The 25,304-nt window shown below is 43.8% G+C and overlaps 1 protein-coding gene across 6 annotated transcripts in view; it reads left to right on the top strand.

Annotated features, from left to right (window-relative positions):
• The first annotated feature begins 3,188 nt into the window (after window positions 1–3,188).
• The window catches only part of NEXMIF (neurite extension and migration factor), a 172,829-nt gene continuing 150,713 nt past the window's right edge, over window positions 3,189–25,304 (top strand). For 5 of the 6 annotated variants that reach the window (XR_010390995.1, XR_010390994.1, XR_010390993.1 and 2 more), the window contains exon 1: window positions 3,730–3,874. The gene's annotated coding sequence lies outside the window, so the exon portion shown is untranslated. Of the gene's footprint in view, window positions 3,219–3,729; window positions 3,875–25,304 lie in introns of those variants that run through there. The other variant, XM_064518106.1, reaches the window with a different exon arrangement.

The raw sequence follows: 25,304 nt of genomic DNA, 5'->3' as shown, positions 1-25,304 counted from the left end.
TTCCGCTATTTTTTGACTCTAACTCCTGCTTCCTAGACAGACAAGCAAGCCTAGGCTCAAAGCATGTGTATGCCTGGACATAAGGATTTTGTGTGAAGAAAGCTGTGAGGATGGGACAGATGTAAATATCTGATCTGCTCCATCTTCCAGGTTGTAGCAACTGATTATGATGCATGTTGCAGCTACACTCTATTGGGAAGGTCAGGAGAGCAATGAGTGTGTGCGGGAGGGCAGAGTGAGGCGGTGGATGGCATCGCAATCTCTGCTTGCTCAGGGTTTTGTTGACCTCTTCCTGCCAAAAGGAGTTTTCTTAGAACCTTGTTCTCACACCTGCGAATCTTTTATTTGACAGTCTGGAAAATTAATACCCAGCCAAGGTGGGTAGCTGCACTTCCATCAAGTCAGTGCACTTTCTACATCTGTTTGTGGCAGTACATAAAAATCACAGTCTACAGGCTGTTAGTTTTTAAGATTGCCCAAGATGCTGTACAGAATTTTATGCTGCTGATCAGTTAATATTGTGGTAGCTCTGTAAATGAAGTACCTTAAATGAGTAGCATGTGGATAAATGAAACTCAAGACATATCCTTGTAGCTGTGATACAATGTAAATCTTTGAGCCTTGTGCTGGTGTACTTTCTAAAAGAAGGCATTTAAATAAATACCTCAATTGTTGTCTTCTAAACTAGATCCAGGTGCTGTGTTTACTTAATTGAATGTGTCTTTTCGTCCCCAAGAAAGCTCTCCCCACACTTAGGTCTGATCTCCTCTAGGTGATTATACACCTACCGCTGATGGCTGCAGTTGCCAGCCTCCCTGCGTACACCACCACTGCTGCCTCCTTCCTAGAGACATCAGGAGGAGTTCAGCAGGTCTGACAAATTTGGTGCCAGTGCCCCAGTGCTTCTAGCCGCGCACTTCCCGTTCACTGCGGGGTGCATGGCTGAAGTGTACTCCATGCTTCTGCAGCACGGCTTAGCAGAGGAGCTGCCAGATTTGCTTGTCTCTCTTTGGTAGCACTTTTGAAGGGAATACCGTGTATGTGAGTGCGCTGCAGGGAGGAAATGAAGGATCTGCACTGGGGAGGAATGACTGCGGGTGAAAACTCCCCTGCATTTGTGAAATGTTGAAATGAGTTGACTGAACTAATGAACACATCCAAATACACATTCACTTCAGTCAGCTCAGCCAGATGCACTGTCACAGTCTCATCTGACCCTAATTAATTACTCATTTATAATACTTTATTTTTTCTGTCATGGAATTAAATTGGGGGGGGGGAATTAAATGCAGTTTTATGGTAGAGGTTTCAAAAGTACAAAGCTGAGGGAACTAAAATATGGAATTTCCACAGCAACTTTGATGATGATGTTGGAGAGGAAAACCGTAACTGAGGATAGGACAGAGAGCTGCTATTGCTATGACAGTGACTTGCTCTGTGGCCTTAGTCACATCATTTAATTCCTGCCTCTGCTTCTACCTCAGGACCTAATACTCCAAGCAGTGGGAATGAATCACTTTTATTTGTATGAAACATATGGCACATACTGGGTACCACCAGTAACAAAGAACAAATGATATTTGCTGCTTTTGTAAGAGTACTGAAAGCTAAATGATATGTAAAGCATTCTGAATTCAGGCAGCATTATATATATTGCCACACACGATTCCCATTTTATTACTGCGTATGCACACAGGCGTATTGGGCCCTGGCTTTAGATGCCACGAGAACAGGAACTGAACTGTTTGATATTTTAAAATCTCAGTCCCTATTACCTAATCAGTTTTTTTAGACTGCTTATGTTTGTGTCATGCAGCATGGAAAAGCAGCAGTGTGTTCTGTGTGAATGAGAAGTGGTAACTTTAAAATGGGAACCTCCAGGAAGTAAGGAACTCTGTTAAATATCATAGCAAACTTAATTAAACCGAAAGGATAATATTCATGTTGCTTCTCCTTAATTGCAGTTAAAATCCTTGTTTCTGGTTCTGTTTTTTATTTACTAAGCAATTCTGTTGATTCAGAAGTTGTAATAACAAAACTTTCCTCCAGTCCCCAGTGCAATAATTACTGGATATGGTACACGTGTGAAGTTAGTGGTGCTGCAGATGTCGTGTAGAAATAGTGCTGTAATACTAAAGCTATTTTGGGGCTCCTGTGAGAATGGATGTATTTTATTAAACTCACATGCTCTGTCGATGGCTTCGCGTGTCCTGTTTCTCTCGCCCTGGGAGCGCCTCCCATGCTGCACAGGGCAGGGTCTCGCGGCTCCCTGCCTCCTCCCCGTCGGCCCCGGGCTTGCTTCTGCCAAGCTGCACCTCTGCTTGCAACTGCAGTGAGGTTTTGGGACTGTTTGTAGAGCAAGTGCTCGCTAACGCGAGGTCAGGCTGTCTGTGAACCAGAAAGATGGAGGCTAGCGTCTCAAGAAATGCTAAGAAATCTTGAAATTAAGCTATCTTAATTTTAATGAAAATATGAAGGTAGACCAGTGTTTTAGAAACTGTTACATTAATGTGAAAATGAAAAGAAGTCTAAAAACTGAACGAACTTGCAACCTTTAATCTGAACAACCTTGCACCCCTCTCATCTGATTGTGCTCCCTTTTCCTCTGCTTATTTGGGTACATACTGCACTTCAGAAAATTAACCTAGGTGGACAGATTTCACGGGGCAGCACGTCACCTTTGTGCTCCGAATTAGCAGTGCTACCCTGGACTTCGCGTGCACCCTAACAAAACAGCCCCCAGCCTGCCCCTACCCTGTGCAAGCCTTTCCCCTGCACGCTACCTGCCGCTCTGTCCTGCAATTTCTCTGGGGAGGAAAAACGAGGGCGGAACAGAAGTTGACTGGCCCAAGTGAAACGCTGACACCCCCCATTTTTATCTTGTATGAGCCTTGTCTCTCATGTCTTCAGTGGCTGATTCTTCCCTGCCCCCCGCAATAACCGTACTATCGATTTGCTCTTCCTGATCCCCCCCCCGAGGTCCCTGATTTGATTTCAAAAATGAAATTCCCGCGGTGGGGGGGGGGGGGGGGGCTGCTGGCGGCTTTTTGGCCGCCGCCTCTGGGCGCTGCCCCGCGGGGCCAGGGCCGGGGCCCCTCTGCTCCGCTCCGCTCCGGCCGCGCCTCGCGCCGGCCCCGGGGCGACAGAACGGGTCGCTGGGCGCGGCGGCCTCCCGGAGCGGCGGCGGCCGGGCCCGGCGGCACCTGGCGCGGCGGCAGGTGAGGCGAGGCGAGGCGAGGCGAGGCGGCGGCGGAGTCGCGCCCTTTATGGCCGGTGGCGGCGCGGCGCGCGCTCCCGCGGCGGCCCGGCGCGGCGCGGCGGGGGCGCGGAGCCGGTCCCGCGGCAGAGGGAACAATGGCAGCGGCGGCGGCGGCGCTCCCCGGCACCTTCTGAATGGGAAAAAGCAACCTGGGCGGGGGAGGAGGCGGCGGCGAGGAAGGAGCAGCCGCGGCGGAGGAGGAGGAGGCGGCGGCGGCGGCGGCGGGGCGAGGAGGGAGCCGCCCCCCCGTAGGGAGCGCGGGCTGGATGCGCGGCGCGGGGGGCAGGCCGGGCCGGGGGGGCGCCCGGCGGCGGGCCGGGCTGTGAGCCGCCCGGCGGCGGGGCGCTGAGGGGGCCGCGGGCAGCGCTGGCTCCGCCGACGGCCCTGAGGCGGCGGCGGGGGGAGGGGGGAGGGGCGGGGGCCGGCGCGCGCGGGGGGAGGGGCGGGGGCCGGCGCGCGCGGGGGGGGGCGGGCGCGTCCACCTGCACGCGCCGGGGCCCCGGGCGCATGGAGCAGCGCTGAGCGCCGCAGCCGCCGCCGCCGCCGACACCGCCTGGCGGGCGGGGGGACCCGCCGGCCCCGCGCGGCCGCCTCCCTCGCAGGCCCGGCGCCGAGGTGAGTCCCGCCGCCGCGGCGCCCCCGCCCCCGCGGGAGCCGCTCGGGAGGCGGCGTGAGGGCAGCGCGGCGCGGCGCGGCGCGGGGCGGGGGGGATGCGAACGCCGCCCGGCGAGGCGGCCTGCGGCAGGGCCGCGCGCGGGTGGGCGCGGAGGCCTGCGGCGAAGTTGCGCCCCCGCGGCCGGCGGCGGGGGAGGGCGCGCGGCCGCCGCGCGGCGACCGTTGGCCGTTGCGGGGGGGGGGGGGGCCGCGCCGGCGCGCGGAGGGGGGCGGGGGCCGCGGCGGCGGCGCGGGGCAAGTGCGCGGTGCGCCCGGGCGGCGGGGGCTGCCGCCTGCCGCGGCGGCGCGGCGCGGGGGGAGCGGCTGGGCGGCCGCCGCGGCGCCCATGGAGGCTCCGGGCAGCACCTGCATGGGGCGGGGGGCGGGGAGCGGCCGCGGCGCCCCAACTCCGCTAGGCCGTCGGCGTCTCCCGCGCGCCGCCCTGGCGCCCCGCGCCCCGCGCCACGAACGAGCGGGCTCCTCTTTACAGCAGCGGCGGCTGGGTGCCGGGGAGCGTTGGCGCTCACTTAAGCCGTATTTCTTAGCGAGAACAACAACAACAACACAAAAAGCCCCGACCATGAAAGTAACTGTCGTTGCACGTATTAAACTGGGAAACGGGCTAATCAAATAAAACTGGCTCATTGTCTGAAACTCTATCCCAGCGAAAAATGCGGCTGTGAATATAATTAACCATCTGTCTAGTGAGCGATGGCAAATTGGGTTCGTACATTTTTATTTCGGTGCCTTAATTTCTGAACTGCTTGTACGTTTGTGCAACAGTGGCAGCAGTAATGTGTTTTGCTTACTAAGCGTAAGATACGACCTGTGTGTGTGTTTTAATGGTCCTGAAAAGAGAAAAAAATCGGGGATCTTCGTTTGTGAAAGGAGCTGTGCTGCTTGCAAGTGAGGCGTTTTATGATGTATTAACCCAAACAAGCTGTAATGGGACTAGTGATTAAAGCGAAGGCTCTGCATTTTCTCCCCGAAATGATATTCCGCATTTTACCTCCCACTCAGAATAAGCACCAAATTGTTAATGCGTTTACCCATGGGGGAATTTGTGCATGTACGCTGTGCATGTATGTGGCAAGAGGGGCTGGAGGGGAGAGATGCGCGTGTGCGAGCGAGGGGCTCGCTGTGCCTCCTCGCGCTGAGACAAAACGGCTCTGTGGCTTTGCAGCGCTGCCTCGGCTTTCCCCCGTTTCCCCTGGGTTCATCCTTTCTGCCCCACGCTGGCCCCTCCGCCAGCCTGCCCGAAAGCCCTTTGCAACCATCAACATCCTGGTATTCAGATGTGCGTTCCCAGTGTTTTAGGTACCTGCTGTTATCGCTGGAGCAGTATGGTAATGCAGTAACCACTGTGCCTACAGCAAAGTGTCTCTGCTGGGAAGTGAACTGTGCGGGTGCGCACACCTCCGGGCGAGTGTATAGATGTTATACCTACACGCTTGGTTTTTCAGTTCAGGTAAGGGAGGAAAACAAAGTAAAAAAAAATAAACCCAGCACCCGGGTAGGATGCAATTTAAAGTCGCTTCAGCTAATACCCCGTTCAAGACTGCGTTTGTTAGGGTGCGTGAACCGGGCACAGGGCAGCAGTCTCTGGTGAATCACTTTTTTAAACACATATTTGACGAAAGAGCCAGACCCATTAAATGTATAACAATTATGTAAGTCCATAGTAGGGTTTGGTGTATGTCAAGTCTGTTAAATAAATCAACCTGTTCAGTGAATAAATCTGCTATGCACCAATGCTTTAATTTTTTTTAAAGGGAATAAACCTGGCGGTATATTTAAGATGTTTTTACTGAGCGTCTGAATCTCACGGCCAAGCCCTATAACTGCCACCGACTCGGGAGAAATGTGTGGGGAGCATGGGGCGCAGGAGCATAGGGAGGGAGGGGACGTGCCGAGTGACAAGATGGATATTAAAAATACACAAAGATGTGCATAAGGATTGCTCGTGATAAAATTCTCACTGATCCATGTCTTGATTGAGTATTTGCTTTGCAGTGGCAATGGCCCATACAAAGCTACATTGATTTAGCTTTCTCTGTTCATGATGGCAGTTCTGGTGAATAATTATTTTCCCAAAAGCTCTAACTAAGGGAAGAAAGAGAGAGCCTGGTTGGCCTACACAGTAGTACAGTATCTTTGAAAGTGTACATCCGGCTGGAAAGAAAGAGAGCCAGTTCAAGTGTTACTGCACTCAGCCGCAGTAAAAGGGAGGCAGAACGGGGGAGCGACCAGTCAGCCTCCCCATTCATTGCTTCTCCCCTGCCCTTGCTCCACCTCCCCGAGTTGTTCTGGTTTTGGGGTGGTGATGGTGGTGGGTTTTTTTTCTTTTTTTCCTTTTTTATTTGCTGTTGCCTTTTGGAGTAGAGGCTCAGGCAGCCCATTTAGTCGTTGAGTTCTGAATTGTGAGAAGTCTCTTTCAGATAAAAAAGAAAAAGATTGTTACCAATAGATTTGAACTTCAGAAGCTGGTACAGGGACAGTAAATACATTGATATAGGGCAGTATTTTGACAGTGTCCTTTTCTTTTGAGATGGTGGTGCCTAATGGATGTTTTCGTGGTCAATTGATTATGCATCCTTTGTTTTTCTTTCCTATGCTTGGAAAGAAAAATGTGAGAAGAAATATATATGTTTGTAAAACTTATATAAGGGGACAAGGTATTCCTAAATGTAGGAATCTCACTTGGTTTTCCATCCTAGGTCTAGGATGCAACTGTCTTTAGAAAGTGCAGTAGCACTTCTTGGATAATAAGGCTTTTCCATTGTAACCAAAGTAATAGTATCACCAAGCCAACTGTGCTGATTTCCCCAAGCAAAACAAGCAATGAATGATCCCCTCGAAAGTTTCTGCCCCATCGCAAACAAGCAAACAAAGAGCAATGTCAGGAAATAACCTCTTTCTCGGGTGGAATCAAGGGAGAAGGACCAGAGACACTGCAGACCTTGTCCTGGTCATTCCACCGTACGTGGAAACTGTGCGAGTGCTGCGGTAGCTGGTTTTGTGTTTCGCCCTGGGAGAGGTGGGTAGTCTCAGTGTCAAACACAGTGAAATTGCTATTGCTTCTTAGTGGTGACAGTTTTGGTATGTGAGGGAATAAAAAAAAACACATTTTGAGAATTGAGAGTAAAATAACTTTAATATAATCCACCTGTTACATGTCAGATTCTGTACTTTCACCTGGGAGAAGATTGCACTTTTTTTGTTTTGTTTTTTTTATGCTAGGTCTTTGTGTACTTTTAGCCCCGCTTGAGTTGGCTTTATAATCATTACCTATGTATACAGTCAGGTGCTTGACAAGCCTGATTTTGTGGAAGCTGCCAGCAGTGAGTAAATGAGCCATGTGGCATAAAGCTGAGTGAGCCACGTTGCAGTGGTGTCTTGTTTGTCCCTTTTTCCTTAGAGTTGGCTGTTTGCACCTGCTGTGCCTCCTGTACGAGGGTCCAAGCTGTTCGGGAGATGGGCTGCCGGATCTGCTACGTGTACGTGGTGCCGGTAGCTCAGCAGGATCCTCAGCCCTTTTTGATTTTTAGGGCTGCTACGTGCCATTACAATACAGACATTAAATAATTATAACCTATTGTGTTGTTGTGTAGAAAGTGGTGAAGTTCAGAAAGCAAAGATAATTAATTAGTTGGAGTATCTGGGTGTTGGGCATGGATTTTGTCTGAGATGCACAAATTTAGGATAAGCTGTCTTGCTGTCAGTGCAGATACGTTGATACTGGTTTTGCACCCATCAGTGTGAGATTTGTGGGCACTAGTAAAGTTAGGCTGGAGCAGAGGAACTGTCTGTTCTGCGCAACAGTGTTGAAGCTGGTTGAATGCGTTGTCCTTAACAAAGTCCTCTTAAAAACAGCAAGATAAGGTTGCTTTAGTTCAGCAGTGCTTTGGACAGTTAGGTAGTAGTCATGGGTATATTTTGTTTGCAGTTCTAGGGGAACGGTATAATCTATGTAATACTGCTTTTCTGTGCCTTTATTGCAAATTGATGTCTGGGGAATGACATGTTGCAAAGGCTCTAGACCAGCAGGTCTCTGATATTTTTGTAGCAATGTCTTTTTATTCAAAGCAGGTGTCATGGAGATCTTTCATCCCAGGATTTCTTTCATCCCTGGCATTTGTTAGCTTGTGTTAAAACTTTAAATCTCTAGAATTTCTTGTATACAGGAGGTGTTTTAATATAGCGTTCGTATGGGATGAGCTGGATGATTGTGCAGTCTCTAAACATTGATACATAAGAGCTGGCTCCGTGTCTGCATCGTTACGTCAGCTCTTTGAATAATATAGGGATGTAACCCAGTGCCCTCCTGTCGCGGGGGTCTGGACGAGCTGCGGCAGAGGACACTGGGAGGAGGTCTGGCAGAGCGCGGTGATGGCGGATCATTAACCCCGGGCAGAGTTTTCTTCTGACCCTTAAATATTTAGAAGGTGACTTAAGCCCAGCGCTGTGAGCTCATACTGTCGGTCCTGTTTGGTTTTAACAGAGCTCTAGAAACTCTTTTGATTACAAAATGCACTATTTGTTTAATTTATCTAAACGCTTGTCTCAGAAATCTCCCATGATAGAAAGTTCTGCTGGCTGATTGTTTCCTTTTACTGATCTTGTATTTCTCCCCCCACCCCCTTTTTTTTTGATTGTACCAATATCGTCATAATATGGATGGATGTGCCCGCTAGAAGTTTCTGATCGATCTTCTTTTTTAAGTGTCTTGCTATTGTGCCTGGGGCAAGTATGACCGTAGTGTGCTGGGCTAGAAGGGCTGGAGTTAGTTGGGAATGACCCCAGCTCATTCATTATTGAATCAGCCTTAACACCTTCATGAATTGTCATTATTATCACTAATATTACTGTTTTTGCAAATGGCTTTGTTATCCCTAGACAAGAGACCGAAGCATGCTTTTGTCTCTGCTCTGAGTCTGGGAGAGCTTGAGGTCTGACTTCTGGCTGTCGCGTTACGCAGCACTGCAAATTCCAGACTTCATTTCGTAGCTCCGATTGGCAGGAATGACAGAGGTTGTAGCCTTGCACAGTGTTTAGGTTTATTGCCAATTTGTCAACTTTTTCACCTTGCTTGTGTAGAACCTCTTTACGGAGGCCTGTGTTATACAGGATGCTTGCTTGTGCACAGGTTGTTGCTTCATTTCGTGAAGGCTGTCTTTGCTGCTTTGTGGTGTTTATCATTACTCTTTGAAGCTGTTAGGCACTTCTCCAGTGTGCGAGTTTGAGAGAGGGGTTTCAGTAGTCTAAAATAAAATATTTGAGGCATTTTCTATTCCCCCCACCCAGATGAGGACCTTTACATGAGCCAAAACCCACGCATTGTGACGATACTTTTTCTGGGTTGCTGAAGGTGTGTGGTAAGACAGCAGCTGACCCCATGAGATATATTTTTGAGGATGTTCAGACTTATAGACCAAGATTATCAAAGCGATCAGCTCTTGCTGTGAACCTTACAGGAAATGGCTAGACTGTCAGAAGTGCCAAGAAGTGGCTTGGTGAACCATGAGGTACTGCTCAGTGCTGAGCACTGCTGAAAAACCATCTGGCCATTTCATTGCTTACGCGAGACCTAGGCTTTTTTGACAGACTGGTGCACAAATTCCCAGCTCTTTCACGGTGCTCTTGTAGGTAAGGCCTCTACTGTGCTCCAGAGTTGCCCTTGGAGCAGCATGCTTGAAAATCAGTTCCTGTTCTCATGCTCAGGAGTTTTGTGCTTTGGGAAGCACCTTTAATTGTGAGTTACAGTGCAGGAAGCCGAATGCAAAGACCACAGGCTCTATGGATTTTGTTTCCTGCACAATGCACCAATGAATGACTTGAGTCTTTGATGGAGAAGAGAAGCTGAGGCCTTATGAAAGGCCTGTTTATTGGCATTAATTATTTTTTATTAGTTACAGCATCCATAGTCCGTTGGCAGTAGAAGAGCCCAAAGTAAGAATATTAAATCTTCAGAAGTTTTTCAAAGCTTGCATTTTTCATAAGAAGCTTGTGAAGCTTCAAATCTAAAGCTTCCAAAGCCTTTTTCTTATTCTTCAGAAGTGCCACTGAAGGTCTTTTTTAATTTTTAGTATTTTAGCTGAAACTATAAGTTTTATACATCAAAAAAAAAAAAAAAGTTCTTTCCCATCCATTGCATTGGCCCCAATTTTCAGGTCTTTAGCTGGGTAAGCTGGTTTCTCTCCAAGCATTCACCGTACTGTGTAGACCGTGTATGTGTCCTCTGTCATCCATTTACTGCCATTTTCTCCTCCGATTAAGGTTTTACTCTGTGGTTGGTAGCAAGGCGAAGCACCTGCAGCTTTTGAAGGTGTGCTCGTTTGCAACAGGAGCTTTTCCAGTTAGGACAATACTTGACCTTCATAGTTGTTGGATAACTTGAGAGAAATATTTAACCATTTCGCAGAAATAAGAGTGATGGGTGGGAATTTAACAAAGACAAAGTGAATTCATGAATCTGTGTGGTCAGCTAACAGCAGTCTGGGCTATTGCTGCAAGGTCATGTTTTAAAACTGAAATGAATTTGAAGTTCATGCCAGTATTTTGGTGGGAATACAGATGGATGCTTAGCCTTGTTTCATGTTGTTTCTGGGAATGAAACATTTGATGCTCTTGGCTCTCTGTGAACCTCGAGGGTAAAAATGAAAGTTTCCTTTTTTCAGGGTGGTCGTTGTCATTTGTGTGAACAAAATTGTTAGGGAGTGGGATTGGTCTCGCTGCAGATCGTTGTGGGTGAGTTTTTAAAATGTTTTGAATACATTATACTGATAGGTTTGCTTTAATTTGGAGGGCTGGGAGGAATTTTCTGGAAGATCAGAATGGGAAGTCTGCTGTTGACCACAATTTTTCAGTTCGTATTAAAACAAACGAGCAAACCCCTATCTCCTTGACACCGCTGCCTCTGTAGGGAGCAAGACGCAATGATTTCCCATGGTTTGTTTATGTCTGTATCTACAGATGTCCTCTGTATCACAATCACCTGTCCAGGTAGTGGTTTGTCTTTGAGTGTGTGTTATATTAATTTTGAAATACGTCAGGTAGACTTTGCCAACTTGGGCAAAAGTACAGCAGACATGGTTAACATACCATATTGGCATTTAGGACCATTACGTGCCACGAGGTCTACGAGTCGAGCTGAAGCAGAGAGTCGGTGTGGTTAATCCACTCAGGCATGGCCAATGCAGAGAAACCCGTCAGCTGAAACCTCCTGCAGAAAAAATAATTTGTCCTAACCCAGTAACCTTCGCTTACTTAATTGTCGTCTTTGTCTGGTGAGGTTATCATTTGATGGAGAGTTTGTGGTGCAATAAATCCATTTTTGTTTACTGTGTATTGTTCCTGTTTCTTTCTCTAATTTCTATTAATTCCTTGCCTGTTTCTTTCTCAGTCTGACCTGGGCCTTTCCTTGTCTTAGTTGTTACAAATATCAAGCTTTTAAAATGTGAATCCTGTATACTTCCAAGAAGTGTCTGGATTGAAAAGGGTGAGTTTTTTGATCAGGTTGATCATTCAGTCTCAGAATTTATTGCTGTAGTAGGTAACACAAAGTTATCTTCCAGGTTTACCCTAAGTTTGTAGTTCATGTCGGTGTGTAGTGTCAAGCTCTTAGCCCCATTCTGCTTCCACACGTCATTGTTACTCTGCAGGGACTGTTTGAGACATAGTGCTTAATGATCAGTAGAGTGTAGTGCTGGTTTTACTCTTTTGAAGCATTTCTGGAGGAAGGATGGATATTAGTCATGATGCAGAACTGAACGTAGAATTAGTTTGTGACTGATGTGCTGACTGTTACATGATTACTGGGGTATGGAATTATTGATTTCTGATTAATGTATTAAGCAAACTCTGTGGTATCCCAGCCTCTCTGGCAGCAATCTCTATAAGACTTTTTTTTTGTCATTAATGACATCTTTCCTTCCTCCCTAGTTTAGTATGCTCACCTTCATATGTACAGTCTGATGGCATGTTAAGGTGTGCTGGTGTAGTTTAGTTTTGGTTTTCCTCTCCTTAAATACTAGGACAAATTAAAGAGTCACTAGGGGTAGTTCAGGGTTAGGTTCCTTGCTGAAGGTTAGTCGAAGATGTGTGCAGAAGTGGCATGAATTAACCCTTCAACTACTGCAGTTGGTTAATGTTTTGGAAATTAAGCTCTGTAATATGAATGGTGAGCAAAAAACCAAAGCATAGTCTTGATCTTGGGGCATTCAGACCCAACCTTCTGAAAGGCAACTGGAGAGCTAAGAGTGGAGGAAGATGGCCCTAGAAGGGGTAGGTGGCAATGCTGGAAGGACATAGTAAGCGTGAAATGCCAGTGTTGATGGTGGGGAGAAGAGGGAAATACTGCATAAATTGTGTTTTGATGCTGTTTGCACAATGTGGTATGGACTGATCGATAAATTTGTGCATGGTGGAGCACAAACATCCTATTTGAAATGCTTAATGATTGTGTGGTGCCTTAAATTTTACGTGAAACCATAGGGGTTAGTTTTTCCATTACAACCTGTAATAAACACAAAATGTATAAAATCTGCTGCTGTCAGTATCATGTGAGTTCTCGCCCTGTGTTGCGTGGAGTGGCATTCAAATGAAAGGGGATGTAAGGATATGCAATGTATTCTTAGTTAGGCACGAGCGTTTGCTGAAGGTAGCACGTTAAATCGCGCCTAGATTTGCAGGTGCGCGTAAACGAAGGGTCAAGACAAAAGCTAGACCCACAGCTTGTTTTTTTAGTCAATATTTTTGTTATTTTGTTAATACCCTCAATCCCCCTCCCCCCATGTGTTTACAAATAAAGTGGGACCCTGTAGTATTGGCTCCTAAACTTGGTCTTTGTGGTGGCCCGAAGTGCTGCTTTCTTAGGCATTACGGACTGCCTGAATAACAAAAGGTTCTGCCGTTTTCGGGTCTGGCAGTGGTTATGCAGGGTACTCCTAGTCCTTTGCTAACAAATGTTTTCCTACATTGTTTTTTCTCTCCTTGAACGACTTCTGTGCATTTCATGGTAATGGAAGTCAGAAGAATTTGTTTGATGTTATTTATTCAAATCTGGAAAGGATAGTTGTGTAAAGACCAAAGAAAAATGGTTTTAGCCTGACAAATGCCAAGGGTTTTTTGTTTCGTTTTTAAAGCCCAAACAAACCCTTTGAGATCCTTGGCTGGGTACATAATAGCATGAAATAGAGCACTGCTTTCATTCTGCTCCCTAAAAATCAAATTCTTTATGCATTTAAAGTGGGAGTTGACGCAAAAACAGAGTTTAGCTCTGCTGACCTATATTTATAGAAAGAGAAGGTTTGCTAACTGTTGCAAGAAAATATGCAGTACTGTTTGTATACTCCGATAAAAAACATACATACTGAAAACAGTTTGGGGTTCTTCATCTTCTTAACGAAGAATTCTTCTGGATGTTTAAGCCCTTTCCAGCCAGGCTCTGTCTGCCTGTGTGGTTCAGAGCATGGATTTTGCAACTCCCCATTGATAGCCATGAAGCATCAATGTCGATGGGCAGCAAAACAGGGAGTTTAGGATAAGCAAGGAGCGGCTGTACTGAAAACTTCCCGGATTTCAAGGTTTAAGGTGCCTTTTTAAAATTCACTCATTCTTTATAGTGTGTAATATAATGGCGATCATGCTGCTTATTGCATAAGTGTGGCACAGATTTTTTTTTCTTTTTTTTGGTAACATTGCCTGACATGTTTAAAGGGGAAAGGGAGGAAAAGAATTTGTACTCTGCAGAGATGAATGCATGGAGCCCATTAGTTTTAGAAAGTGTGAAGAGCTTGTTACAGCTGAAACTAGCAGGTCTCTGAAAGGCCAGTCTACAACATGGAGCTCTTCAGGTAAAGAATTAATATTGTATCATTTGGAGTTTGTGCTGTATACCTTATCAGATAACCTCAAATCAGAACTCAGTAAAGTATTTGCATGCTTAAAGCTGAAGCAGATGCTTGAGTGTTTTGTACAACTGAGACCTAATCTGAAAGTATATTTCAGACAATAAGATGTTGTTCAAAGTTAAGTTTCACAGGATAATCAGAAATGGTGCTGAGGGTTAGGGGAAACCAGAAGTGCGATCCATCACTCTGCATGAGTAGCGCTGAATATTTAAGTATTTATATTATTGCAACTGAAAACAGAACTTTCAAAGTGGCCTTCGTGTGAAGGTTTGACTGAAGAAATGCAGTTAGAAATATACTGGGTTTCAGTGGTAAGAAAAATTACATGCAGCCCTGCAGTCTCTTGGTGGAATAGGTATGAGAGTACAGAGTCTTCTCCTTTCGGCGTTTCTAACGACATTAGAAGTTCTAAAATGTTACAAAAGCAAAAAAGTAAAGATGAAAATAGTAAATACTATATTTTATATTTAATATCATTGAATTGATAACAGAATGCTTGGCGCCTCAAAGTGTTTGTTTTAGAAACACCAGTTAAGCCACACAATCCACCTCTCCCTGTTATGGAGAGGAGCAAACCAGTTCAAAGCGAAATTAATGACCTGCTAGAAATGCAGTCATGAAATGAACCTAACAGTCTTGTTCCCATCCCTGGTGTGCGGGTGTGTGTCTGTGCGTGTGCATGCACACGCGTGTTTAGGATAATAGGATAATTGTGATAAATTGAGACGGGAAAAGGGGGAATAACATTCACTTTCATTAAGCATGCTTTTGAACTCCTGATACATTAAAGATAATTCAGAAGATTTGTTTAAAAATACTTACAAAAAGAACAAGTGAACAGTTACGAAACCAAACAAAAGAAAACCTGAAAGTATTTTTGACTTGATTCTGCCTGGAGCAGAATATTTTAGTTTGAGTTTTGTTTTTCTTCTCCCCTTTGCCCTCCCCTCCTGCTGGATTACCTACTAGAGAAAATAATAAATTAAGCAAAATAAACCTTAAATTATAGTTGTATAGCAGTTGGAGCTGCTGTGTGATTGTAGGATTACACACAGTCTCAGATATAAATTTTATCAAAGTCCTTGGGCCTGGCATTTTCTTCAGTAAGAAAGACGGGGGCAGTGACTTTGGGCTTGACTCCCACAGCCAGGCTTTAATGGCCTTTTGTTATTACAGCCATGTTGGAGCTGGGTGTCGATACTACGATCTTTGATATGATTGAGGGCATCTTATCTGCCTGCCTGCCTCACTCTATTAAAGTCAAGGCTTCTTTTGCTAGTAGTCGGACAAAGCTCCTTAAGGATATTGAAAAATTCTCCCTTTCTAGTGTCCAGTGAAACCTATGTAATGTTTAGTATATGGAGTAGTGCTCTGAAAACTTACTCTTTTGGCTAAAAAGAAATGAATGAAAAATATTTGTCTAAAATAGAAGGTTCATGCTGATGCAAGCTGTGTTTACTTTTGAAAATTCAGTTTATTAAACTCAAGGCTGCAGAACTCCAGGGATCAGTGATGCTGTCTGAACATCACCTTACACACTGCACAAGCAATCTTTCAAAATTACTTTTTTAATTAAAAGTTGTATCAGTTTAATGTGAGTTAAAGGAAAGTTCGCAGGTTCAGTGTTGTCTGGAACCATGCTGCAGATTTGGGAAAACCTTCTTCTGCCTTTATAAGTTTATCCAAAATAATGAATATGCATGTGAGGAGAGGGGAATCTCCTGTGCTGCGTGTCTGTGGAATCGCAGGGTAAAGGTATTTATTGATTATCAGTCAGGCTCTGCTTCCGTTACGCTCGGAAATAGCTACACTGAGCTGAATAGGAGTATGAACATAAGGAAAACAAGAAGGACTTGAGGTACAGCAGAGGAAAGTCAATACAGAACTTATTTAAATGTCAGCTGCCTAGAAGAGTTCTGCTCAAAAGCTGTAAGGAGAGATTAGGTCTAAGACATAATGCATGGATGTGTAAGGAAGGGAGAAAAGATTGCTGAGCAAGTCAGGTGCTGTAGGGAATGCATGTGAACAGAATATATTAAGGAGGAGGAAGGCAAGAAGAAACTGCTGACTGAAAATTACATCTGACAATTAGTTTTGAGCAATTAATTGGAGAAGCACATGGCTTTTGGACATGGGAAGACTGTGATCATAGTTGGTGGGCGATCTGATCCATTTTAACAGCATTATTCATCAGAGCACAGTCAGTTGACAAGGACAAGTAACACTCATTACAGATCTGTTTACTACTTCAATCTGCATTATGTTTATTTTATTTTTTGAATGTGTATGGAGAGTGTCTGTGTAAGTAAAGGACTTGGAATTTGGAAGTACACTGGCTGAATAAAGCCAATAGGCCAAAGTTATAACTGTGTGGCATTTGTGAACTTTAATGGATTTACATTCAAGGAGAACTTGATCCAAAAAATGACTATTTGATCAACTCTTTTGTAGATTAATGAGCCTTATTCTGAATTTCATGGCCATTTTCGTTTTGAAAAGTTGTCCATTAATTGTGCATTCTTATAAGAAGTAGCTGTACTACAGTTGTGCCAAAAATAAAATTAGGTTGAGTACTCTTGTGAAAGAAACATAAATGTCAGTTTCTGCCTCCGAAATTTAAGCTGAAAACAAGTGATGCATAGACTTTGGTGGGAAAAGGAACCTCCTGAGTTTTAGCTGTGGTGAAGGCTCTGGCTGAAAGCATGCCCCCAGAGCAGCCCGTTCAGGCTGCAGCTGGGGAGTGCTCCTGAATTAGACTCTGATGCTAAGCGTAGCGGTACGTTTGAGTAATGCTTTCTGTCATCTCTGGGCGGTTGGGAGACTGTCTCATGATGGTGAATGATGACCTCATCTTAGTTTTTCAGTCCCTCTGGGCTGCATAGCAGCAGTGCTGTGTACCAGGTCATGAAGTCTTTGGCGTTTAGAAGACTCGAGTGGAGAGAGGAAGTTGCGGTGCATCCCGCAGCACTACAGCCCGCTGCACCCCAGTCAGGTTTTTCCTTTTTCTGTTGGCCTCTCACCCAGTTTTGAGTGGAATTCAATGTCTTGTCTTCAGGGAACTCAGAGGCTTGGGGCATATGATAGCTGAAAGACCTAACAAGCCTGTCCAAGACTGTAGCTGGCAACTTTGCTTCTCTGGCGCAATGAAACTTTCTAGTGTCAATCTACTCTGTCATGAGAAAGCTCTTTCTTGACACAAATGCTTGCTCAAGACAGTAGAACCATGAACATTGGTAGAAAGGACAACTACAAAACTTACAACTCTGGTCTGAATGTGATGGATGTTTCTTTGCCGTTGCCGTCTAGCATAAACACATAGCAACATGTATACTAGTATTTATATTATTATCAGTTGTACATTATGGTCTCGTGCTACACTGAGTGCAAACATATAGTTATCAAAAACCATCACAAGCATTGCACTTGCTTCTCTCCTGCAGAGAGGATAAGAGAACAAATAGCATGTGACAAGCTTTATTTGTGTTGCCAAATGCTCTACTGCAAGGTCCTCTGAGTGGGCAGTATAAGAACCCCTTTATGCTGGAAAATGGTTTATTGTCCAGAAGGTGACCAAACAGGCTGAGCTGAAGAGCCAAATATTTAACAAATAGGTTCAGAGGCATCTTCTGTCCCATCTATGCTCTGAAGCAGTAAGCATAAGTTACTGTCTCCCTCACTGATATTAGGCTGTAGTCTCCAAAATGCACCATGGCAGTAGAACAGTTGACAAAGGGTCAAAGCATCTGGTGGCTTTCTTTATTTTGATGGGGAGCTCTTCATGCTGGTTTAAGCTAGCAGATGAAGAAGCATGAAGATGGTTGCTGAAGGAGAGGACTGTTGGAGGTTGGTATTTTTGGTGGTGCACGCAGAAGTTTTCATTTTGATACTGCAGAATGCCGAGGAGGAAGCAAGAAGGATAAACAAAAGAGGTATTTGAGGGTAGGTTTATATTTAAAATGCAAAGGACATACCACTTAGTGGTCTGAGCATACGAGCCAAGAAACTCTGAGTTCCAGCCCTAGCATTGACACCGACTTCTCTGTTGGCCATAGGACATTGACACAATTTTTCTGCCCTGATGACCCCACTTGTTTAATGGAACTATTAATATGAATGTGTTTGCTTCCCAGGAGTGTTGTGAAAATTAATTAAGGTTTGCAAAGTGTGTTGAAACAGAAAAGTTTCTAAGTGCTGAGTATTATAACTATTGCTTGAAAACACTTTTCTATTTCTTCTAACAGAAGTATTTCCTCTCTGTTAGAGTTGACTCCTCATGTTTTTTGTGTTGTTTCTGTGCGGTATCCCTTGACTCTTTCAGTATACAGACCTTCCCCCCACCCCCCCCAAATCAGTGTATTTTATCCTGTATTGGAAACTCATATTTTCAGTATGTGTGTTATTAATACGAAATGTGAATAGGAGGCAGAAAATCTTTTGCTGATGAAACTTCAGGGTTGTTGCGTTCCCAGCAGAGCAGTGTCTGTGGATCATTTATCCTTAGAGACATGTTTGTGATGATACTCCCTGAAGTCTGTTTAAAGATGACGTTTAGGCTGGAGGGTTCCTTACAGATCTTACAATGCTAGCTGCATCTTTTTGAGAAAGTTGAGAAGGAAACGGGCTAACAGAAGTATAGGAAGGACGGACTCGGAGCTGTGACATGAAATCTTGAGATAAGAAATACTACCCTCATCTCTTACCGAGATAGGAATGGTGACCACAGGTGTGTTCCTTAAGGATGCATGTCTTTGAAACTTTAGTTGAAGCTTCTTGGAACAGCCACCTGCTAGCGTCTCTTCTCTAAAACAGGCCCCATGCAATTCAGATCGGATATTCTGAATGCTGAAAAAATAAGGCAATCTTTGAAAGTGTTGTCCATAAAGCTTTCTGTCCTTCTTTATGACATTAAGGAGTTATTGTGTTTAATTAAAAGGTTCATGATATTCTTTAAGAGATTTCTGTTCCAGTAAAAGGTGGAGAGATCTTTCTGCCGATTACTGTTGGCCAGGATTGATTTCTTGCTAAAATAGGTCACTTTTTGACAGTTCCTTCAAAAAGCATCTGGGGAGCCAGTTGAACCTAAACTAAGAGGCAGCAGAGTTACGAAGAACACATTCTGTAGCATTTAAACTAGACATTTCTTGGAGGATGTCCTTCTGAGTGTTGATCTAGGTCGACTGTAGGTGGTATTAAAATCCTCAAGTGTGACTGAAAGTTGGATTAAAATTGAAGGGAGAGATCGAGGGGAAGAAAATAGGAAGGAGTGAAGAATGTATTCCAGCTGGGCACGAAAATACCATGCCCTCTGCTTTACTCACCTAAAATGCTTATAAATGTTACTTTTCCCTAGTGGACGTGGTGTTCTTCCGTTCTCCTTTCCTTCTCGTCTTGCTCTTCGCTATCGAAAGCTGCATTCCATAAAGGTTATCTTGCTTCTGATATCTGAATTCACACCGAGAATAAGATGAAATAGGGCAAGCTTGAGTTGTGATAGCTCTCTTCTAATTCTGCTGCATAATGGAGATGAGCACTACTTGCATAATAATATCCTGGGATGTTAATAGATTTAATAACCCAGAAAAGGTGGAAGGAGGTTCTGAATTATCTAAAGAATTACACCCGACTAAAGAAGTTTACAGGAAATGCATCTCTCTGAAGGAGAGTCAGATGGTAGACACAAGGCTTCTGCATGTTCTTACAAGACAAAATGAAGTTGGCTGTCCTAAATTTCCCATTAAAATAAATTTCTCATAAATTAGAATAAAATTCCCATTAAAAATAAGAATTTATGTGCTGTTGGGTTATGCCAGTTTTACATGGGCTTCTAGTTAAATCCTTGTTTATAAAATATAAACAAGACAGACGTCATTTGATTTTTTTCTAATTATTTTTTTAATGTTCAAGTGTAGATATGTACTAGTCTTGGGGATTACAACTCTGTATGCGCCCAGTGAAAACAATCAGTTCATTAATGCTGTTTTGTTAGACCTTGCCCCCCTCTTGCCGTGGCGATAAGGGACCTTAATTAGATCCCAGAACAAATGCTAGAGAGTTTGACAAAAGGGAAAAACATGGGGAGGGGGTGGAGAAATACTGAGATATTGTTAGCAGATATATGCAGAGAGCTGCATCCTGCAGAGGGGAGGCTGTGTTTTATTGAAAACATTGGTTTTCTTTCCCCAGAACAGGGCGGGTGCTGGTAGGCTGTAAGCATTTGTGGGCAGTATGTAGAATTGGTGTTGGCAGCATTACACATGCTAGATCAAGCTCCTTGGTGAGGGTACCTGTCCATCTGCTGAGGAGACCAAATGAGGAAAGCACTGCCGATGGAGTGATAGTCACAGATTAAAAATATATTCTTAAGTATATTCTAGATGCTAGTGATGTTCCCTGATGGGAAGTGGCCAAATTGTTGGGTTGATTCATGTGTTCAGCTGTGTTAAGGAAAATGTGTGTACTGGGAAGGGTGAAAAGGGAGGAGAAGAATGAAGAATTCAGAAGATTTTTGTGAACACAATCAGTAGAGAATGTATAAATGAAAGGGGGAAATTATGATGCTAAACAGTGAAAAGGAAGGTTGGCAAAAAATGTTAGCTTTAAAAAAAAAAAAAGACCATTTTCTATGAGGAGCAAATCTCCATGTGAATTCCATAAAAGCAAGCACATAGAAGCATGAGCATTTAAAATGTACAATGTTGCAATTTTTAGTAAGAAAAGCTAGGTTCTTCTATTTGTTTTCTGACTATTGGGTGTTCAGGGTACACCTTCAAAATTTCCTCCACAGTCATGAGAGATAGAATATTAACTTCAAGTTAGAGTCTCAGCTTTTTATTAGCGCATTTCCAGTTTGAAATTGAGGACTGTGGCCATCAGCTCTCATGCCTTTGTCTGTCATCATGTATCTCCGTACTGCCTATATAATTATACTTCATAATTATTCATCATTTGACTTTCTTTTCAATAAGATAAATAATCTTGTCTCCTTGAGTGTCTCATAGGAAGTGTGCTTTCCAGGTCTTAAGACATTCTTGATATTGTTCTCTGAGCAAGTAATTTATTAAATTTGCTTTTCTGGATTTCCATGTCAGCTTTTCTGTATCACAACATACATATCTTGGAGCACAGATGAAGTTGTTTCAAGTAAAATTTGTTGCGTTACAAGAAGTTGATGCATGGAAAGCATAATATTGTCAGCTGAAAGGGCTATAAAGAATTGCATGCCCATCTAGCCAGATACTTAAAAGAAAAAAAAAATCCAATAAAGAGCCAGTGTAGTTCCCTTATTTTTAAAAATATACTATGAGTTGTCTTCTGGAAAGCATGCATCAAACTGCCAAGATAGTAAAATCCAGATCACTGTGGACCTGTGTATCTGTTTCCTTTTTAATGTGTTCATAGTATGTACTAAAGCAGTAGTATGAAAGGCAACTGTAGTCTTTCAGTGAATACAATAATGTCAGCCAGCCTTGACTGTGTGAAGGTGGCCTTTATATAATCTTTACGTACACTGAACTGAATGCATTTTTGTGAAGCAACAGGAACCAGACTTTGTCTTATTCATGATGCAAAGAAAGCATTTGACTGGGTTGGGTAATGCTGTTTAACAGGTGGTCTTGAAATTACCCTCCTTAGGAAAAAAAAAGTAATTTTTTTGTATAAACTTTTATTTGCTGGCACCAGGATAAGTTGTGTCGAACAAAAAGATTCCTTCTTATTTGGTTGGTTTTAAACTGGACTTTGGTTATCAAGAAGAAAAGTTCAACATTTCATGCTATTTCTTATGGCCTGCTAAGTCCAGCAGTCACGCAGTAGCTTTGCTTTGGCAAAGGTAACTTTGTTCCTCCTGGAATGTGTGCAGGAAAGAGAAACTATTTTAAGTTGGCTAGGTAGGTGATATGTTATGTATAGACATACCCAATAGGAAGAAAAAAAAAACCCCTGCTGACTCTTGTCTTTCACTGTTTCTGTGTGTTTCCAAGAAACATGCCCAGGATTTTCATTCAAGGTTAGCAAAATCTCCCATCCAATTCTTGCTGTCTTTTCAAAATCCTGGAGAACAAATCTAGAGAACGTGGAGGTCTTGGACACCCAGGCCTATCCAATTATAATTTCTATTTTGCAATAATGGAAAAAAGGCTGCTTCTTGGAATTAAAAGGAAAATGAGATTGCTTGGTTTAAATCTTCCCATGTTCCTTCACAGGTTGAACGTAAGCAGTATAAGCTTAAACAGCAAGTCTTAATTACGACAACAAGGAGAGATACATGGACTCTCAATGGAAAGGGATTATGGATAAATACATGTAAGATGGTTATAGTTTAAATACCTTAATAAAACAAGATATAAAGGTAAATGAGGGGGAGGGGACTTGGTGTTTCAAATGGATGAGTTGAAGGAATGAGAACGTGTCAGCAGCAGTACCACCGCCTGCCACTTGATGGGAGTTCAATATAAATTGTTAACTAGATTTCCCTTCTCTGTAAATCTGTGGTCCACAAAATTGTTGTCAAATAAATGTTACTGCAGAAATTAAAAAGAAAGAAATACTTAATTTGATATTGCTGCAGATTATAGGATTATCAGTAGTAAATACCATTAAAAATAGCAGTTCTCAGAAAGATGCTGTCAGGAACAGAGAATATCTGAGTCCTGCCATCTTAGAAGTCTGTTTCCTACTGGATTTAATGGAGAGACTCAATGGGCTCTGGAATGGTTTTGGAATTGGCTGCTGGTGGAGTGCAGAGCAAATGATGAAAGCAGAGCAGCGTGCATCGAAGTGATCTGCATTGTTTTTAAAGCTATATGATTCCTTTCATACAGTATGCAGTAGACCATCTTGTAGTTCTGGGGAAAAAAGGCAGGCCTAGAACAAGCCAATTATGTAATTTAAAAGTAAGTTGGACTTGCTTATATTTTGTAATTTGAAAGGAATAAAGTGAATACTTTTGTCTACATCATCAGTATATTGTAAGCTATTAATATTGGTGCTTTGCTTTTCAGTATTTTGATTTTTCTTTCAAATTCAAGTCTGTTTAATAAATACAAAGCCGAGGTGCAGTGTCGAAAGGCAGAAATCCAGGATGAGCGCACCTGGGAATTATACATTATTAATGTAATTTGTGTACAGTGCGTACTTACAAGAATGACTTTAACAGTTGATGGGGAAAGCTTCACTGCACACTGACATCATCCTTGGAAAAGATCTCTTCTACCATGACTTTTGTCATTTCACAAAATGCATAGCTTGACTCCTCTGAAATTATTCAGCCTCTCAAGTTGGATAGTTAGTGGCAGGACATCCCATGGGCTCACTAGCTACTAGCTTCCCACTGTGGTGACCAGATGTGTGAGAAAGAGTTAAGAATTCAGTGACTGACTTCAGCTAAAGTTGCTTTTGGATTGCTGACAGGCTCCCATATGGACGGGAAATGCCCATGCAAGGTATTTAGTAGTGTAATCAACTGAGCTAGAAGATATGCTTTTAGTCCTAAAACATGATGAATGTCTTGTCCTTTTTTTTTTTTTTTTTTTTTTAAAAAAAAAAAGCATTTTCTTCCCTGTGGTTTTAAGTGTCTTGCAACTGTGAGTTTAATATTTGACTTCTAATAACTCAATATCTTGTGGGAGAGTTTTTAAAAATTACTCTAGTATTTCAAACTCAGATTTTGAGTTAAAGCTCAAACCTTTGCTGATTCCCAGCAGTGGCTATTTTCTTCATCTGAGACAACTACGGAGAACAAAATGAAAGATTGCAAAGTGCGAAGTGCACTCTGTTCCCCACAACAGCTGCTTTGCTCTTCCTACCCTTGTCTGCACGTTGAAGTTGTAATGGCTTACCCCAGACGTCTTCAACGAAATGAGTAAAACTGATAAAACCCCTGTTTCATACTTAGTCTGTTTTCCACCTACCTCAATTGATAATTACGGACATTAGCTCTTACTTGAGAGCTATATGAAACTGTGTGTGTGTAAATAGTATGTACTGTGACAGCAATAAGGACCTAGCGTGTAGGTCTGACCGCAAAGCTCGGAGAGCACTGCTTGGGCCGGTTCTCCTCCGCAGTCCCATGTTAACTCCCACAGTAGTGCTCTCACAGGTAGACTGCTCTTTGCTCTGCTTTGTGTAAAAATACTGGATTCGTGGGGTAACCGTATGATTGTTATTTTCTGGCTCAAAGCAGATGTCAGTTATCTTTTCTGTATATAGCTGGCTTTGCATTCAAATTTTGTGCTAGTTAAGTATTTTGATGAAGGGTGATTCCTCCCCTCACTCCCTTTTACTTGCGGCGAGCAGTGCAATTCCTTCTGTGGAAGCCCTTACCGAGATGCATTAGTTGGAGGTGCACTGTTATCTGTCACACAAGAACAGGCTATACTTGTGTAATTGCTGTCAAAGTGGTGTGACTGCATCCATACTGGGTGGTTGATACGGTGATGTGACTGTAAAAGCAATGCAGAAATGGTATGGCTGCAGCAGTACAAATGTTGCATATAAAAAAGTCCTTAGTGGCCTGGCATCTGCTTTTACGTGTTCCTCCTCTGCTGACTGTTGAAGCCTTACTTTAAAAAATGAAACTCTAGTTAAGGATTAAGTGGGTTGAACAGTGTGTTTGCAGTGAGTGTATTCAGATCCTGATTCAAGAACTCGGGTGCATTCTCTTGAGAGAATCTCAAAGCATATTTTAAGTATGTCCAAGAACATGACTGTAGGAAAAAGAATCAAGGGCACAGGGAAATGATATACAGCTCATTTAATACTGGATCAGCAATTTTAATCAAGAGGCAAAAGTCACTTGCCAGATGTATGCGTTTGACCCAGACAGTCGGGGTTTCAAAGTATGTGCTGGGTGTCTGGGTTAGATTGCAACTCAGATTTAAATGCTTGCTGTGGGAGGGTTAGAGCTAATGTTTGTGTTGGGGCAGAAGGAATGACCATTCATCTTCTCAACCTGCAGTGCAATTCCTTTGTTCTTTCCCTCCCTCCCCCCAGGGGAAAAAGTCCAGCAAAATAGTTTTGGATGACACTGGATGATTACTCTGCGCCTGAAGGGAGAGCTGGAGATGCAGGCAACATCCCACCCCCGCCTCCATTTGTAGGTGGCAATTTAGAAGGAAACTCTTCTTCAGCCTGGGATGCTCTATGGAAGTCGTCACTTTTTAGTATCAGGACATGAGTCTAGACACATCTGGCAGGTGAAGTGTTGTGCAGGCACTGGTGCTAGTTTTAGGGAGAAGTGAAGCTGGCAGCTGTGATTACCAAAGGCTCGCTATCATTTGGTAAACACAAGTTCAGCTCATGCCTCTGCTCCATTACCGGAGAGCCTGGGTATCTGTTGAAGGATGGATGATCACGCTGGCCTGTAATGGGCCTGGCAGGGAAGCTTGAGTAGTGCCTGTCTGCTTGGGTTGTCTCCCTGGCTTCCCCTGCCTTGTATTCTTGGCATTTGTGGCGCTGAGACTGTGTCTCGAGCTGCAGATGGT

Source organism: Dromaius novaehollandiae, chromosome 11 (assembly GCF_036370855.1).
Source record: "Dromaius novaehollandiae isolate bDroNov1 chromosome 11, bDroNov1.hap1, whole genome shotgun sequence".
Taxonomy (NCBI): Eukaryota; Metazoa; Chordata; class Aves; order Casuariiformes; family Dromaiidae; genus Dromaius; species Dromaius novaehollandiae.
The sequence above is the reverse complement of the archived record's forward strand: the minus strand, read 5'-3'. Positions and strand labels throughout refer to the sequence as shown.